We start from the raw sequence: 20,000 nt of genomic DNA on the forward strand, positions 1-20,000 counted from the left end.
GAGTGAAAAACAGGGAAGGACGGGAGCGACTTAAAGAGAAAGCAAGGTTGACCTACATAAAGATAAGGGAAAGACGCCAGAAAGAAGCGGAGACTAATAGACAGAAAGAAAGATAGACAGAAAGAGGGGACAACAGAAAGTTATAAATGTATCGAGACACGGGAGACAGAAAAAATAGAGGAGAGACTGCATGAATTGGACAAGGTTAGAAACGAACACACACACACACAGAGGTAGTGGAGGACGATGAGGTTGAGCTGGCGGACCGTGCAGGGACCCGGTGCGAGCAGCGGGATAGCCTCCTCCAGGAACGAGGGGAGGGAGTATGCCCCCTTGAGGCGAGTCACGACCAGGTGAGTTCGGTCGTGCTTTGCGAGGTTGAGGGGACGGGTGCTGTGGACAGGTGCACGGAGAGCTTGGGGGGTATAGAGGCCCCGGAGACCCTTGTGGGGACACGAATCCACAGTGTGGTTGTCCCTGTGTGTGTGGTGCAAGGCGTGAGTGCGTCCCCGTGTGTGGAAGCAACCCCGTGTGTGAGTGGTGTGGTGGCGATGGTGCCAGAGTACGTGCTTCCCAGCACGCCGTGTGTGGATGAGGCACCGTGTGTGGAAGAGGCCGTGTGTGTGGATGAAACGGCCAGTGTGGATGAGGCACCGCGGTTGAGTGCCCCCGCGTGTGTGAGTAGTATGGCACGAGTGAGTGAAAGGCCGCGAGTGCGTGGAGCCACCTGTGCGAGGGAGGTAGCATGCGTGAGTGAACGGCCGAGTGCAAGGGAGACCGTGTGTGTGAGAGAGCGGCATGTGAGGGAGATGTCGGTCGGCATGTGTGAACATGCAGCCGCGTTTCCCGGTGTGAGTTTAATGGTGAGGTGTGTTAGCGTCGTAACACGCAGGTGTGCGTGGGTCGAATGGCGACGACGGCGACATGGGAGGAAAGGAAGCCGAGTAGCGGCTGTAGTTGTTTCGGGGACCGTGCCGGGTTCACCCAGCAGGGAGCACGAGGTCCGTGCTGTGCAACGCACGAGGCCACCACGTGCTCGCTTGCGAGAGTGAAGTCCTGGTCCGGAAACGCACGCGGTGGATTTGCCGATCCCGCGGACGGACAAAGTTTAGGCAGGATTACGGATTTGGACCGGACGGGTTCTCCACGCGATTGTGTGTGTTAAGCTCCAACGGGCAAAGCACATGTGTTCGCGTGGGGAACCCCTCGAGACGTGGGGCTTGTTTTTTTTATGCGCACGGTGACGCCATGGCTGCACGTGGGGTTGGAATCCGGCAGGAGGGGTATCCCTGCCGGATGGTACCGTCCAAGGAGGAACGAGGAACACGTGCAGCTGCATGACGTCACGGGCAGGTGTAAAGGGCGCGAGCTGCGAGTTGCCGCGCAGGTGCTGCGCATGGAAAAAAAAAATAAAAAAAAAGCAAGCCTCACTTTCGGGTGCACAGGATTCCTGGGCAAGGGGTGGAAGACCCCCTTACCAGGGCACAGGATGGAAACTAGTTAGGGGGAAGGGTTAGCTTAGCTAGACCGACTCCATGGGGCAGGGGTAAGTCCTCATGGAGTCCGTGGAATGGATTAGGTAGAGGGATTTAGCCAGATTTAGGTTGGGAAATAAAATGATTTTTTTATTTATTTGGAGACAGTGACAGACAGCGAATGTGTAGTGGGGACGTCGCTTAGCTACGTAGTGTTAAAAGGAACGTGCTATAGTGTAAGGGACGACGTGGGAGCACGAGTTAGTTAGGGGATGTAGTTAGAAGGATGGCAGAGTTCAGCGGTGTGTGTGTTGAAGAGTTGGAGAGTTGTGAGGTGAGTACATGGTGAGTGAGTGAGGCCAGCGGGTCTGTGTGTATGGAGTGAATGGGGAATGCATGGTGCGAGGAGTGATTGGGGGGAGGAGTGACTCCCGCCTAAGGGACCCCAGGGTCAGAGTAAAGTGAGTTAGCTGGGTTAGTCAAATTGAAAAATGGAGGTCGTTTTGCTGTTGGTGGGAATGTAGGCTCGAAACCCATTTGGAGGGGTGCAGGAGCCCTGTTGACGGGCTTGGGAGCGTGGCTGCGAAAGGTGAGTATCGCTGAGTGGGTACCCCGGGCACCAGGCTAGTCGGCCGCGGTAGGCCATGGGCCCATGGGGGGCCGGGATAGAGTAGTGGGCACGGGTGCGCCTGCTTGGTGCGGGGGCCCGGGGCGCCATTAGCCGCGTGGGCAGTGTTGTGGGCATGGGTGACCCTCGGAAAGGGGCCCGGGAAGCCAGCCTGCCACGTGGGCCTTTCACGGGAGGTGCCATGGGGGCACTCCCGGTGTTAGGGAGCTGGTAGGCTCGGAGGCAGTGTAGTGCCCGGGGGTGCCATAGCGGGAGATTCGGCAGAGGGTCGTGCCTGCCAAAGGGAGCCACGTGTCCCAGCCAGGAGACCGTGTGAGGGCACGGAGAGAAAATTGGGGGGCGAGGCCCGAAATTGTGAGGACACCAACACAGGCGACGGGAATCTGGGTTGTTAGAACCAATAGTTTAAGCGAGAGGCGCTTGTTGAAAGCCCCAGGGTAGTTTAACAGTTAAATGGTTGGGGTAGATTAGGAGATGTACCCCTCCGCACCATCCATCCCCTCGCTCTCGTTGTGGGCCGCTGGACCCACTTTGGGTTAGATCGCCGAACTCTGGGGAGGCCATCCTGAGGCTTCATTGGGCCTCGACACAGGACGCTAGCTCTCCCTTGTTCCCCTCCGGGAAGGGAACGTAGGGGTTGGGAGTAGGCAAGGTGACAGGATAGGTTAGTCGAACAAGGACGATAAAGGGGGTTAGGGGACGATTTATAGTGGGGGAGTAAAAATAAAAACAACAAAAAAATAAGTTGGGGCTAAATTGGGGTTTGATAAATTAAGGGAGTGGGTATGTACAGTGACAGGCAAAGGCGATAGGTGGGAGGGAGACAGGTAGGAAGGTCCGAGCCCGCCTTCCAAGTGGCCAGCACCACCGCACTCCCTCCACCAACCTCCACGGAACGGCAAAGGCTGGCCAACTTCATCTGCAGCTGCTGTGCTGCAAGGCCTGTGCCGGCTGGATCGTCTGCAGCTGCTGTGCTGCAAGGCCTGTGCCGGCCAGTTCATCTGCTGGCTGTTTTTCTTCAAGGCCCGTGCCGGCCAGTTCATCTGCCGGCTGTGTTTGCCTGCAGCAGCCTTCTTCTGCGGGCTGTGTTTGCCTGCTGCCTTTGCCATGCCATGCCCACTGCCCACGTTCACCAGCCCCGTTCAATTTTGCTTTGCCCCCCCCCCCTGTTCATTTCCATGTGCGCCAGGATCCGCAAGGCAACAGTTTGCAAGCTGCGAGAACTGCCCTGTTGGCAGCTACAACACGGGCCTGCAGTGGCGGCCCGTGCACCGTGTTTGCGTCCATCCATTCACCCATCCATTTGTAGTGTTCATTGCGTGTGCCACTTGATTTGGCACGGAGACTGCATTTGTGCATCCCATGCACCGTTGTGGTTCACTGCGTTCAGTTCAAACCATTCATCCATCCATTCGTTGTGTTCATTGCGTGTGCCACTTGAGCTGGCACGAAGACTACGTTGTGCAGCCCATGCACCGTTGTGGTTCACTGCGTTCAGTTCAAAAAGGAAGGCCTTGGACTGCGTGTGAGCAGCCAGCCACGTTCCCTGTCACCTGCATTGTTTTGAGCCAGAGACTGCATGCGAGGAGCCTGGCTCCCTGCTAACTGCTTTCTTTTTGCAGAGTTCATTGATCCTGGGCCATGGTTTAGTGTAAAATTTGTAAGTTAAGGTAAGATGTACTGTAAATATGAGTGCGCCCCCGGTATGTCTGTCCTAGCGCCGGCAATTTTATTTCAGTCGTCCGTGTGAGTGAGTTTGTTTAGGTAGTTACTCAGCCCTTAGGTTATTTATTTTGGGGACACGAATACCATGAATGTCGCACTCAGGGATCCGTAGGTAAAATGTACTAGGGGAAAACTACACATGATGGCACACGAAAATTTGACGACTCGGGACGAGTCTGTAAAAAGGGGAGGGGGTAGTGTTGTGGTTGACCAAATTCGCAAACCACCATTCAGGTCCCTTAGGTGAGATATCTCGGTAAGTATATGTGTAGTTAGGCCCAAACCCGTTGTCTAGAGGGAATAAATGTCATTCATTAGGGCTGCGACTCTTCAGGATAGCCGTTTTTCTTTTACTATCTTTATTTTGGACCAACCGCCATTATTACCACCACCAACCACGTCTCAACAGCCATCACAGCAACAACCACCAACCACAACGCCGCTTCACCACAACCGCCACGACCTTTACCGTCACAACTCGCCACCATCGCATCACCGTCATCTCGCGCCACTCGTGGGCACCGATGCTGGACTCGTGTAGGGCGCGCACCGTGCAGCGTGTTCAAAAGCATCGCGGACTTTCTGAAGAAAAACGGATCAAAAACGACTCACGCCCACTTTTGTTCCGTCCAATCGGTGAGCGAGGGGCAGTTTGGCCCCGCCTCCAGGGCGTTGGAGGGCGGTCGCTATATGCAAATTCATGGATCAAAAAGCATTCACGCCCACTTTTCCTCGGGCCAATGGGGAGCGAGGTGAAAGGTCGGAGGCAGAGGGTCAAAGATGAGAGAGCGAAGCCACGGGGCTTATAAAAACGACTGCGTTCGTCAGTCGAGTTCAGTGCAGTTGGGAGTTCGCGGAGTCGGAGTGAAGAGGACGGAGCTGTGGAGAGGCGGCGGCGGCGAAGGCGGACGAGGGGGTGCTCGCGTCGGATTCAGGGAACTGCGGAGAGAAAGGCCGGCGGCGCGACCGAGGTCGTGGTGGAGACGCTCGTCGCGGGACCCGCGATTTTGTGAAATCCTCCTTTCCCCGAGCATCAGCAACCCCCTCCTGTTTCCCCCCGCGCTGAGATAGTGCGACAAAAGGGGGCCCCCTGCCCACCCCCTACCAGACACTGTCCGCGAGGCCCGCGGAGTTGAGGCACCACCGCCGCTCCGCGTCTCATCATCAGACGGGTAAGCCCGACACGGTCTCGGCCCCAGGCCCGCCTACCCCCTCATCCTGGAGGGTGGTTCTCTTTTCTTTTGCTTTCGGAATGTGTGTTGTCGGCGCGTCTGTGAAGTAAAATTGTATAAGTGTTGCCGAGTGCCCGGTAGTCGGATAGATCTGCATTGTCGCATTTGCTTTTTGTCTTCTTCTTTTACATGTGCTTTTGGTGGAATTGTATATGTGTGCTTTCCGTTCATCGCGAAATAAATGTGCTTATTATTTAACTGTTTTCCCGCTTCGCTTCGTCATTTCTTTCATTGAATCCCCATCTTGCTTCACGTAAAGGGTTGGTCGTGGGCTAAGACGCCCGATAATTAATCGAACCGTCGAGGCCGACGAATAACACCGCTCGGTTATCCCGATAGTATGGAACGGGTCGCTTAAGTGGCCCGTGTCCGAAGTCGACCTGCGGCGAGGTGCGATCGCCCGGTCTACCCTCTGTGTGGGTACTTAGATAGGTCGAATTTGGCGAGCAACCCTATCCCACGCGGGGGCCGATTGGCTCGATCGCGGTGAGACCGAAAGGTCCACCCGTGACTGGTTCCCGGCGTTAGTCCGAGAGGGTCACGACTGGATTGTCCGTCCGGTGGGCGACGTGCCGCGATTCGAGTTACGTGGCCATTCGCACGCCGGCGGGCGCGAATCCGCGACAATATGTATATATATATATATATGTATATATATTGCACATACGGGCACGCACGTATGGCTACGCACGTACGGGCACGCGAGAGCGAAGGAACAGCCCGTGTGATTGTTGTTTCTGGCACGCGGTCTGAAAGTTTTTTTTTTCGGTTTGCACCTACGGGCATGCACTAGTATCTATGAATCGTTGTATAAATCGATTTTGTAAGTACTGCAGTTTTCTAATTCGGAGCTTGGAGAGATTCCATGCATGAAATGATACGATTTTCCACGATGTACTCACACGGACTATTTAAATTGTATCATCGAAATATTATTTCGGTTTTGAGGATCAGATAACGTCCAGACTAAATAAGTGTTGAAATCGGTTGTGAAATCTAATAATTTATAGAAATAACGAGTCTTATAACTTAGCCGATATACCTATTTACTTTAGGCAAGCAAGGCTATGTTCCCTCCACCATACATACACAAGAAAATGTGAAATTTCCAAAGCATTAAACTTATCATTTTTTTTACTGTTTGGAGAATTATATGGAGTGAACAAAAAAAATTGGGAAAGTAACAAAATTAACCATCTTCATTGAGTTACATCGATTTAATGCATTCACTGCTAGACCTTGTGTGCTGTGCCCCAGAGGGACTTCCTATCCATAGCATCTGCAAGATCAGTGTCTCAATATTCAGAGCTTTCCCGAGGTGCTCTACAGGGAATCGAAGCAAATCTAGTAAAAAAAAAAACGTTTAAAAAAAAAAGTTATAATGTTTGCACGGACCTCGAACCGATGTAGCAAGTGACACGTGCACAGACGAGCAAGCAAAATGGGGGATTTTCTGCAATGCTTATTTCATGGAACCAGCTTCAATGAGCTATATGATTTAATTGCATTCACTGCTCGACCTCGTGACCTGTCCCTCAGAGGGATTGCCTATCCATAGCGTCTGCCAGATCTATATCTACAGTATATTTTCAGATGTTTTGTGAAGTGCTCTATAGGAAATCAAAGCAAATCTCATAAAAACAGATGTTTTAAAATAAAGTTATAGCATTTGCGTGGACCTCAAACTGATGCACCACTTGACACATGCACAGACGAACAGGCAAAACGGTGCATTTTCTGCAATGTTTATTTCACGGGCGATTCAACTTTGCGATGTCTCCAGGGTTGTTCTGCATTAAGCTGCATGTTTGATATTACCATCGAGCAGATTGGAATGTAAAGAATAGCATGGTCTGTGAATGAGTAGTTAGCCAATCTCAATGTATTTAGTGGGGAAACATTAGCTTAATAATTGTCTTGTTTGAATGTGTTCCATACAGGGGGTGGTGTGTGGTAATAATTATTTCAGGATTATGGTAAGCAAATTGTGTGTAAAACCTGTATGTCAATCTCTACTAGGGGATATTGGGAGACTCGGCAAGAGAGGGAAAATTGGGGGGGCAGAGTTTGGATGGCCTCGAGAGTGAGCAGAGGAGCGGTTGTCGTCTCCCAGGCGGTGGAGCAGTGGATCACCTCAGAGGGGCAGATCGTTGCCCCGGGAGAAAAGGTAGCTGCTGGAGGGGAGTTGAAAAAGCCTGAGGAGAATGCAATTGGGGGTTGGTTGATCTGAGGAGTTGACTGCTGAGAAAAACATCGAGGTCTGGTCTGAGGAGAACAGGATGGTCGGGCACGTGTGAGAGAGGTGCGTCGAGTTTGGAGGGAAAGGAAACTCCTGAGGAGAACCATTGACTTCTGAGGCGAATATGATGAGGAGAGTTTTTGAGGAGGTCGTCTTGCCTGCCTGCCTCTGCCGACCTGTGCCTGCCTTTGCCCTGTGCCATTTTGACGATCTGCCCATGTGCTTGGTCTCCTCATCATCCTGCCCATCATGCTCATCACCCCCCCACATCGCCTGCTCATCCCCGCTGCTGCCAGAGATGAGTCCCCCAGTTTTGTTCCCTTTTCCCATATGTGACTGAGTCCAGAGTGAGGTGCCTTACTTTGTTTAGATTCATTTTTATTCTCACTGCATATGATTATTAATTGCATTCCCTTCCTCCCAAACCGCCGTCGTCTCCTCGTGATTCCACCATCTCCTGGTCGTTTGGGTAACAGGAAATCAACCCGTTGGGTTTAGAAGCTAAGTTTCTCATGTCTCTCCTCATGACCCACGAGCGCATTGTCTGCCATTAAATCAGAACATTTCCTCAGGAGTTAAGCTTCTCCAGACATCGCGGGATTTTCACCCTCCTACCATGACGAGCTCGTCGTTTGTTGAGCTGTCGACGCTACAATATTTACTACTTCCTACCGCTGTACACAATCCAAAAATGATACATATTTACTACTTCCTATCACCATACACTATACATATATTATACATATTTACTACTTCCTATCACCATACACTATACATATATTATACATATTTACTACTTCCTATCACCATACACTATACATATATTATACATATTTACTACTTCCTATCACCATACATTATACATATATTATACATATTTACTACTTCCTATCACCATACACTATACATATATTATACATATTTACTACTTCCTATCACCATACACTATACATATATTATACATATTTACTACTTCCTATCACCATACACTATACATATATTATACATATTTACTACTTCCTATCACCATACACTATACATATATTATACATATTTACTACTTCCTATCACCATACACTATACATATATTATACATATTTACTACTTCCTATCACCATACACTATACATATATGATACATATTTACTACTTCCTATCACCATACACTATACATATATTATACATATTTACTACTTCCTATCACCATACACTATACATATATTATACATATTTACTACTTCCTATCACCATACACTATACATATATTATACATATTTACTACTTCCTATCACCATACACTATACATATATTATACATATTTACTACTTCCTACCCCTGTACACCATCCAAAAATGATACATATTTACTACTTCCTATCACCATACACTATACATATATTATACATATTTACTACTTCCTATCACCATACACTATACATATATTATACATATTTACTACTTCCTATCACCATACACTATACATATATTATACATATTTACTACTTCCTATCACCATACACTATACATATATTATACATATTTACTACTTCCTATCACCATACACTATACATATATTATACATATTTACAACTTCCCAGGTCGAAAAACCAGTTAAAACCAGTACACATTTTCAACTGGTCTCGATTGGTTCTAATTGGTCTTTAACTGGTCTCTATTGGTTTCAACTGGTACCAGTTAAATTCAGTCAGAATTCCAATTTCCCAGTTTAAAAAACCAGTAGCTCATATTTGTACCAGTTAAAGTCTTACTGGTTCCAGTTGATACCAGTTGCAATGTACTGGTCCCAGTTGATACCAGTTGCAATGTACTGGTCTCCCAGTTGATACCAGTTACAATGTACTGGTCCCAGTTGATACCAGTTAGTTAAATACAATTGTATTTCAACTGGTAATATATCACTCTATTCCAATTTCCATATTAAAACCAGTAAGAAACCAACTGGCTTTACTGGTACCAGTTGGCTACTGGTTTTCAACTGGTACCAGTTGACCAGTAAGCTACTGGTCTTTACTGGTTTTTTGACCTGGGTTCCTACCCCTGTACACCATCCAAAAATGATACATATTTACTACTTCCTATCACCATACACTATACATATATTACACATATTTACTACTTCCTACCACTGTACACCATAAGAAGAAGATACAGGTTTTTTACTTCCTACCACTGTACACCATCCGAAAAGACACATGTTTACAACTTCCCACCACTGTACAGCATCTGTAAATGATGCATGTTTACAACTTCCCATTCCACTGTACACCATCCGCAAAAGTTACATATTTACGACTTCCCACCACTGTACACCATCAGAAAATGATAAATGTTTTCTACTTCCCACCACTGTACACCATCCGTAAACGACAAATGTTTACAACTTCCTTTCACTGTACACCATTGGTAAACGAAACATGTTTACTACTTCCTACCACTGTACACCATCCATAAACTATAGTTGAGCAGGAAGATGGGGTCCCCATGCACCCAGATGATATATTTTTCTAATTTACTTTTTTGAATCCTCAAGGTGTCTCGTGAATGAATTTCCATGTTCCCATGACGAAATATTGTACCAAGGTGTCCGTTTGGCATGCAGCCACCAAGGTCGAAGGTGTTGAGGACATACTCCTGACCCACTTCCATGGTGGCATCCTCTGACTGCTTCAGCAGCTCCTTGATGACTGAGTACTCAGTAAAGGGCTGGTTTATTGGGGTGAAATAGTCGATGGTTGACTTTCGGGAGGGCTTCGTGCCAGTAGCTGAAATGAAGTCACCAAACCCTGTAACAAGTTTCCTCTCTCTGCTGCTCCCTACTACCCATGCAAGTGACCAGACACGATACTCTTGGACACACTTTGAGTGCACTTCACTGTTTAAGGTGGGCGGAGTGAACAGTTCCCACTGCAAATTTTGGCCTGACTCGATTATCGATGTGGACAGGGGTCAGGGTCTTGGGTGTATCTACCTTCATGGAGCGTATCTTGTTCCGCTTGTAGAGAGGGAGCCTCCGATCTTGGTTGGTGGCATCAAACCATGGTTTTACCTCATGTATCATGATCCCACCAGCGCTGTTTACCATGTTTAACCCATGGATGTTCGTCGTTATTTTGTTCAGATTGACCCACTCGAGATGGAAGATCTCATTGCCCTCGCCGCTAATAATCTGGAGAGTGAGGGAGGTGGAAACCTCATCGAGAGCCTTGGCCAGCACCAGCTCAAGTTCCAAGCTGAAATCATCGGTCTCACAGTGACCCAGCCTATTGAAGATAGTGATGAGTTGTTTTCTGTATGGAGGTGATGTATGGTGGTGCAGATGAGCTTGTGTTTTAACAACTTCCACTTTCCCTTCGTCACATCACGGCAGATGTCATGGAACAGTAAAAAGAGCGGTTAGCATGTTAGCATGATAGCATGAGAGCAATGAGCATAATGCAAAACTATTACTACAAAATTTGACAGACCTGTTCCTTAAAAAGCTGAGCACATTGTCAGGGTGGAGGGTTACCTGGCCTATAGAGAGCACGATGTGTCTCGTCTTCTCACACTTCTCCACATCTGCCTCACCAGAGATGATGAAGTTCAGGAACTTCACGAGGTCAGGCGGGAGGTGTTCATCTGATGACTTGACCTCAAGATCGTCAGCTGTGGGAGGCCAGGGAAGTGACTTCAACTCATTTAATGCCCGCTGGATTATATGACGAAGGAGCTGGGTCACTTTTTCATACTTGTATTTAGACCCAAGCTTGTATGCATAGACCACCGCATCTGCAACAGAGATGCTGGCATTGCAGACCAGGTTATAGGTGATATAGCCTTCATCACCTGGATTGACCTTGGCAAAGGCGATCCACTCATGAATATCATGGTTCTCAAGTCATACCTTCAGCTTCTCACTTCTGCACTCTGGAATGGGGAAGCCATTTCTCTCCAACTCTTGGATGTAGAGAAGATGCAGTGATGCAAGCTGTACAACCTCATTCTGCCCATCACTCGGTCTTGAATTAAATCAAGCACAGCAAATAATGCCTTCAGATGTGCAGCATCTTGCGATCCTGCTCTGTATAAATGGCATGGTTTGTAGCTTGGGCTGTATCATGCAGGTGATTGACGTACTTCAGGGTGAATGACTTGCTACATTACCGGTGGAAATGGGCCTCTCTTGCAAATAGGTCTTCGCCTTGCACCATGCGATGTTGATGACTATTTCCTAGTTCTAGAGCTTGAGGCTCAATCTGTTTCCAAATAGAGATGATGAAGGCTCCATCTTTGGCTCCATCTTTGTCCTTGAATACTGGGAACTTGATGCATTCCTCAGTCTTTCTTAACACCAACAGTTCAAGCATTTGACAGAAGATACAATCTGGAAGGAACAGCTGCATGGCAGAGGATGATGGTGGTTTACAAGGGGAGTGTTATTTTGATGCTTCACAAGATGTTGCACTATACTTCCAGCGATCCTGGTATTTAGTAAAGTTTTGATAGCAGCCTCGATGATAGCCAATTGCTTCTAAATCTGCACCAGCAAGACTCCAGAATTCCATTACAGACATCCTCCATGAGATTGGGTGAATCTTGAAGTTCAGTTAGTCGTTTGTCATGAATACTATGGAGCTGAGCCAGCTTGTCAGTGGCAGACCCCTTTGTGCTGTGTCACGTGATTGGGTTTTCGTATATCATGCCTCGCCCGCTAGGGGTGGGAAGAGTGTGCTTCTGGTCGCGCAATAAAGCGGAGTAGATGGTGGCCCGCGTGCTTCTTGCGTCCCGCTGCACCTCGTACACTCTACCCTTGACATTACTGAGCAGTGTGAAATCACCATGCTGAATGCCACTCACATGTAAAACACAGTTTACAGGAGGATGCTTCCACAGTTCTTCTGGCCCACCACCATTATCACTCTTGCGTTTCTTTGACTTTGACATGATTATCCACCACCACACTATAACTATGTTACAATTGTTAGTTCACTATCAACATCACCAAAGCACAGTTCCAGCTAATTCTACAACATGGCCTTCACCAAGAAAAGAAAATAGAGATTGCATTAGTAAATTAGAGGGGGAGCACTCGGTAGAGTGCAAAACCTCCGCCGCCAATACTGCTTGGTCACTTAAGTGAACCTGATATCCTATTCATTGTAGGTCAAAACGGATCAGACTCTACTGAACCACGATTGAATAAACTAAACTAGATCGACGCACATGTAGAAATGCCAAACAAATAAAATCGAAATTTTTTTGAAAAAAAAAAGTTGCAAAATTTCTGGGTTTTTTTCTCTAACAAATTTTTTTGGGGGTTGGAAATCACTTAAAACATGTAGAAATGCAAAAAAAATTCAAATATTTTTCAAATAGAATCGAAATTTTTTTGAAAAAAAGTTGCAAAATTGTTTTTTTTTCTCTAACAAATTTTTTTTTTTTTTTGGTTGGAAATCACTTAAAACATGGAGAAATGCAAAAACAAAAATTCAAATATTTTTTCAAAATGGTCGCCATAGCGGCCATATTGGACTTTGGACCAAGTCCAAAATCTAATGGCATGATCCTTGGACCATACCTAATCCCCCCATCAAGTTTCGTCGAAATCTGTCCAGGAGTTTTTCCGTAATACTGTTCACAAACAAACAAACAGACAGGAGTGAAAACAGTAACCTCCGTCCACCTTCGATGGCGGAGGTTAACTTGAGGGGGAGCACTCGGTAGAGTGCAAAACCTCTGCCGCCAATACTGCTAGGTCACTCAAGTGAACCTGATATCCTATTCATTCAATTTGACGTCAACAGTGCTCACAGAGTTATAGTTTGCAACTTTCCCTTTTACTTTTAACTTTTACAAACTCAATTCATTCGTCATAACTCGATTCCTTGAGACAAAAATTGATTTTACGTGGGTATATCCACCTGAAGTTTTAAAATCAGCCGCAATTATAATTTTAGCATGTTTTTTGTTGGAAATCACTTATAACATGTAGAAATACAAAAAAAAAAAATCAAAATTTTGTTGAAAAAAAGTTGCAAATTTTTTTTTCTCTAACAATTTTTTTTTGGGGGGGGAGGGGGTTGGAAATCACTTAAAACATGTAGAAATGCAAAAAAAAAAAAATTCAAATATTTTTTCAAAATGGCCGCCATAGTGGCCATATTGGATTTTGGTCCAAGTCCAAAATCTAATGGCATGATCCTTGGACCATACCTACTCCCCCCACCAAGTTTCGTCAAAATCCGTCGAGGAGTTTTTCCGCAATACTGTTCACAAACAAACAAACAAACAAACAAGCAGAAAGGGGTGAAAACAGTAACCTCTGATCTTCGATGGCGGAGGTTAATAAGCATTTGGATCATGCAGTACAAAAATTACCATTACCAACTCATCAGACACAAGTAATTAGTCAAGCATGAAGATGGGTCCCCATACACTAGTTGATATATTTTTCTAACTTACTTTTTTTTGAAATACTCAAGTAAATGAGTTTGTATGTTCCCATCTTGAAAAAGAATGAGGTATAAATGGATTGCTTTTGATTGTGGTTGACGACCACTCTTTTTCCTCATCTGAGACGAGTCAGGAAGCGTCTGATCAAACCCTTATTGGGTCATCAAATTATTGCCATGTGGATGCATTTTTTTAATATTTGTGCGAATAGATGCACAAGAACCCCCTGAATCATGAAAATAACCCTCTCAATCGATTCCTCATGCCAAAGTGATCCTGAAAAATGGGGTCATTTGTCTCTGTATGATGTCTAGTTCAAAAGTTATGTCGATTATTATCAATATTCTTCGGAAATCCAAGTTGGCCGCCAAGATGACTGCCAAACGGACCCCTTGGGACAATATTTCGTGATGGGAACATGAAAATTCATTTATTAGACACCTTGAGGATTACAAAAAAGTAAGTTAGAAAAATATATCCACCGGGTGCATTGGGACCCCATCTTCCTGCTCCACTCCGATACATGTTTACTACTTCCCTTCACTGCACTCTGTAAATGACGAAAACCCACAGACTCTTCTCGAATCGTCTTCTTTTTCTCCTCCTTCCTCATTTGCCTTTATATAGTGTGAGGTCTGAAGGTAGCAAGCTGCTGCTGCCTCACCTATTGTACAATACCCGCTGTCCTCTATCCCCAGAAAATTATCTCCACTCTCCTGCTCGCTCCATATTACTGACATCCCTGTTCACACAATCTAGCCAATTATGCAATCTAATTACAATGTGGTTCACACAACCAATTATATTAGAGGTCAACATCCGATTCACTTGAAATTTGAATAGAATTTGCATATTTGTTCCCTGAATTCAACCAGACAATTATTTTTGAGGTCTGCATGGACCAAAAGGCCAAAATAGGCCCAAGGTCAACAACTAAGGTTGGATTTCCAGAATCCTCAATTTTCATCTCATTTAATTGAAATTTGAAGAGGATTTATATTTCAGGTCACTGAATTCAACCATCCAATTATTTTTGAGGTCAACATCGATCAAAAGTTCAACATAGGCCCAAGGTCAACAACTAAGGTGGTGTTTTTGAAATCCTCAATTTTCATCCGATTGACTTGAAATTTGAAGGCGATTTATATTTCAGGTCACTAAATTCAACCAGCCAATTATTTTTGAGGTCAAGATGGATCACAAGGTCAACATCAGCCCAAGGTCAACAACTCAGGTGGGATTTCTAAAATCCTCAATATTTATCTGATTCACTTGACATTTGAAAAGGAGTTGCATATTTGGTCATTGAATTCAACCACCAATTATTTTTGAGGTCAAATTTGTTTCATGGATTTTGCATTTGTCATGCTCTGCATTATATCTTCTTCTTGTTTGTTTGTCTGTTTGTTACTTACGAAATCTAAAGATTTCGTAAGTATATTGATGACTTCCGTCCTCTGTTTGTGTGTTTGTTTGTGTGTGTGTGTGTGTGTGTGTTTGTTTGTAGGCATGAAAACTCGAGAACGGAAGAAGCTACCAATGTCAAATCACACCACGTGATTCAGGAGGGTGATGGCCAGTGCTGATTAGATTTTGGTCAAAATCGGTCAAAGGTCAAGGTCACAGTGAGGTCAAACATTCGATTTTTGATGGTTTGGTACAGAATCATCGTAGAAACTTCTGGTTTGCGTCGCTACCTTCTCTAGAGACAGCTTTTATTAGACAAGGTCAGAGGTCAAGTTGACGATTTCGTAAGTACCAATCTATGACTGCTTGTTTGTTTGTTTGTCTGTGTGCTGGATATCTCCAAAGGTTGTTGACGGATCCAGATGAAATTATGTGGACAGTTTCGGTGTGTGTCAAAGACGAACTGGTTAGATTTTGGTGAACATCTGGATCCAGATCTGACTAGAAGAATTTTTTAAGTGATTATTCACCATTGAGAGATAGGACCAAAAATGAGAAATAACATGATATCTCAAAAGGTTGTGGACGGATTCAGACGAAAGTTGGTGCACATGTTGATTGTGCCAAATGGAAGAAATGATTAAATTTTGGTGAAGATCCGAATTCAGATCCGGATCAGATAATTTTTAAGTGATGTTTCACCATAGAAAGATCGGGCTCAAAAACGATAGATCGCATGATATTTCAAAAATGTATTGGACCAGATATGTTCTCGTGGATCAGGCATTACAGGGTGCAGGTATGCGCTCTTCCGAATACCCTTCTAGTTCAAAAATATAATGGGCCCGATATGTTCTTATTGATCAGGCATTACGTGGAGGAGGTATGTGCTCTACCGAGTGCCCTTCTAGTTCTTTCTACTTTGCTCCCTAAAGCCATTTACATTATTTGCCATTGTCTCTTCCTCCATCCACACTAGATGCCCAGCCCGCCTCAGCTGACTCTTTCCCAATCTTACTGTCAAGCACTTCCTCACATTAATCTTCTCCCTCATTTTGTCCATCCTTCTTCTATCCACCCGATTCACTCCCACTATCCTCCTGATCCAGTTGTTTTTGCAGACCTGCAGCCTTTGGTGTTGGTTCTCTGTCAGTGCTACTGCCTCCAGATCATAAAGGTAGGCTGGCATTACACAAGACCCCAAAACTCTCCCTTTCAATTTCTGTGATATTTTCTTGTCCGCCATGAGTCCCTCCACTTTCCTCATACACATGCGCCCACCTTATCCTTTTCTGAACCAGCTGCCTCCGAACTACCATGCTCGGTCAACGTTCCACTTAGATACACAAATCTGCTTCTCTGCCAGATCCTCTCCCCCTCGAAACTGATGTTCATTTCCTTTCTCTGCTGCCCAATCCACATTACCTCAGTCTTGTCCAGACTTATCCTCAATTTATGTCTCTCAAGCGCATCCTTCCAGTCCCCCGCCTCCTGCAATTCTGGCTTGCTGTCCACCACAATAGCTAGATCGTCTGCATGCATTTTCTTTCTCAGAATGCTTCCCTTGCTGACCCTCCTGCTCACCAGCTCCAATGAACTTCCCTGTTTCAATCTGATGTTCATGCTGAACTCTTCTGACAAGCCATGGCCAACCAATACTCTTCCTTAAGTTCTCTCATACATATGTTCCACTAACCAAGCTTATGCTTCTAGCACTCCCATCCATCTCTGTGTTGCCATCAGCATTTCCCTCAGGACAGTGGAGTAAGCCTTCTCGAGCTCCACAAACTATTCCACCTTACATCTCCAACCTCTTTTCCTCTTCTCCACCAATTGTCTCATATCAGCGTAAACATCCCATCCGTCTTCCCTCTACTTTTTTGAACCTCTGTTGTTCTTTGCCGATCTCCTGCTGCACACATTTCCTAATTCTCTCGATCAACTTCACGCAATAAAACCTAACAACACCCACTTCATTTGAGAGCAATCGTGCCCATGCAGGTTTCCATGATGTGCCATTATCTTTGGTCACGTGACCCTCTTTGAGCAGAGTAAGGTTGCACTGTCCGATTTTTTTTTTTTTCAAATATTTTCATTTATGGACAGTTTTATGATTTTTTTTCTTTGGAATTTTGGCTTCGTGTTCCAGAAGTGTGCAAAATTTTAACTTTCCAGCTCACCGAGAAAGTAGTAAGCATTTATAGGAGTGAGTCAGTGAGTGAGTCAGTGGTTAAAAATAGCTTTATATGTTGGATATGGGAATTGTTTTGTGGTTATAAGATTCGGATTTCACTGAAGATTCAGGGTAAGGTTTACGCCTTAAGCTGATATTTGTTTTTAGCTATTTTAGTGACATGATGTGGGAGTGTCAATGAAACTTTATTTTGCTTGGAACTCGTCAGAATGACACGCCCTGTTTCAGACCATGTGTTGGATACTCCAGAAGTAATTAACAGCTTGCTCGTGGAGGGTAAAATTTATCTGACCTTGTTTGTAAGTTTTTCATGTGCAGAGTGGAGTCCTCATCCACATAACAATAGAGTGAAACTTTAGTTTTGGATAGCACAGCCGGTCCTGATTCAGTGATCAGTAAATCCGTGGCCGAAGACGACCTGGGACAGAAGTATGTGAAACCTTTACCAGTTCACCTGTGCAGCTTATTTTGGCTGAATAATCTCCAGGTGGAGATAAGTATTCATAGCAAACTGCTCATCAGTCTCTTCTTTTCCAAATTGTGAAACTTGGGGTATTAATCTGAGGATTGAAGGTGGTTGACTCACCTGGGGTGAAATAATATTGTCGAGTGAGAAATGAACAAATACATACAGCACTTTCACATTTTGACGAGATCCTGTTGCATACTGTACATACACGTTTCAACACAAAGTGCTCCATTCCTCAGATTGACGTTAAGCCGAGTGTCCCAAATGCTAGCATTAGTTTGTGGGTGTTAAAGATCATACTATGTGTTTCGTAAAGAATAGGTGAGTTTTCGCTGGAACCCTGAGAAATTTACAAACCCTTCCTTTGAAGGTAAAGGCAAACCACCACCCAGTGTAATCGTGACCATGAGACTGCTTTTGCAGAACCTTCAGACGGTGCACCAGAGACAGACAGACGGTCATCTAAAGCCAGGGACACTGAAAGGCAATGAACTTATCAACTTCAGAAATTGGATTTGAACCCGGGGTCACTGCATCGTGAGTGTATGCTCAGGTGGGAGCAACAAATTGGCCAACTCATAATTCTCGAAGAACATATTCATCTTAACCAGCAATTCCCCAGCTCTGAAAAGAATCCAAAAATTGTGGGGGCTCTGTAATGTTGCCCCCACCTCCTACCTCCCCACGCATTGGATTTAAGACCTACAATCCCTTGACGATCCACCCTGGACAGGTTGTCGAGGCACAACATATTACTTGATTTTAAAAAGCACATTTAACATTGTGATTGAAGGTAACAAAATAATCGAGTGTGATGGTGTAATAATGGTGGGATAAGGTGGCTTGGAGGTTTGGGGTGGGTTTATGGAGAGGTTGGAGGTGTGGGAGGTTAAGCGAGCGGGAATGGGGGAGTTGCACACATTGACCCACCTTTCTCGGAGCCTTCCACAGTTTCACACATACAAAACATTAGTGAGTGTTATGTTCTATTCTAAAGACAATCCATCAGTCTTAAGTACCAGAGAAGTAACGTATATGTTTGATCACAGGGGAAAAGTTTTGCCTCGATCCTCGGTATGGCTGTCAAGGGTATAAGGGCTCGGTTATTTAAACTATTTGAGGGAAATATTTCACGTCGACACCAAAAAAACAACACTTGGATTTAATTTGGCAAAACAAAATGGCTGAATGATGGGAACTTACAATGGATGGTTGCCCATCATTCCCTAAATGCTTTCACTTGACTCAAGTGGAAATGGTGAAAACTTTTTGTTAACTTTCACTCCCCCCCCCTTGCCCCACCCCCTCCCACACGTGCCACCATCATCACCCCCCAAAATAATATACCTTTTAACCCCAATAAATCAACAGTGGATCAAAATAATTATGAGACGCTTGTCCGTGTGGTTCAGTGCAAGGTTAGATTTTATTTGATGGTTCCCTGGGAAGGAGACGGTGTCTCCTTCACGTGAGCTATCCCAGCACCTTGGAACTATCTCTATCTCTATCGCTCTATCACTTTATCACTCTATCTCTCTCTCTCTCTCTCTCTCTCTCTCTCTCTCTCTCTCTCTCTCTCTCTCTCTCTCTCTCTCTCTCTCTCTCTCTCTCTCTCTCTCTCTCTCTCTCTCTCTCTCTCTCTGTCTGTCTCTCGCTCTCCCCCCATACGAACTCGGATCGCTTTGCATGGTGAGTATTAATGAGCAGAGCATCTCGACACGTACAGTGGTGAGCTGGGTTTGGGCTGTTGTTGTGTTTGATTCATCGATTTTGGTTTGACTTTGGTAACGTTTTTATCGAAATAATGAATAAAAATATGACTTCAGTTAAACATAATCTGGAATGAAGAACGCTTTGCCATGGAACTCTTTAACAAAATGACCGGTATAAAAGAACCAGTGTCCAATTTCTCTACTGTTCCTTTTGGCCTGTTACATCTTGATCCATTCAGTATACTAGCTCTTTCACGAGCCTCGACTCTCTCGAGACAAAGAAAAGGGAAACAAACCCTTCATCTGCAGTGGGGGGGGAGGGGGGTTGCTATGTTTGTGTACTTGATAAAAAGAGAAAAATGTCCCTTTTGGTGGTCTCGCATAAGGTGACACTGTTTTTGTTACATCAACCATTCTAACTGGGAGAAAATAATTTCATAAATCGCAAAATTGCGAATTCGGGGTTCA

At 45.3% G+C, this 20,000-nt stretch overlaps 1 pseudogene; it reads right to left on the reverse strand.

Moving 5' to 3' along the window:
* Positions 1-10,487: 10,487 nt before the first annotated feature.
* On the reverse strand, positions 10,488-11,922 carry LOC147025152 (uncharacterized; annotated as a pseudogene).
* Between the last annotated feature and the right edge of the window lie 8,078 nt (positions 11,923-20,000).

Source organism: Eptatretus burgeri, chromosome 6, assembly GCF_056783735.1.
Source record: "Eptatretus burgeri isolate ZD-2024b chromosome 6, Ebu_testis_v1, whole genome shotgun sequence".
Lineage (NCBI taxonomy): Eukaryota > Metazoa > Chordata > Myxini > Myxiniformes > Myxinidae > Eptatretus > Eptatretus burgeri.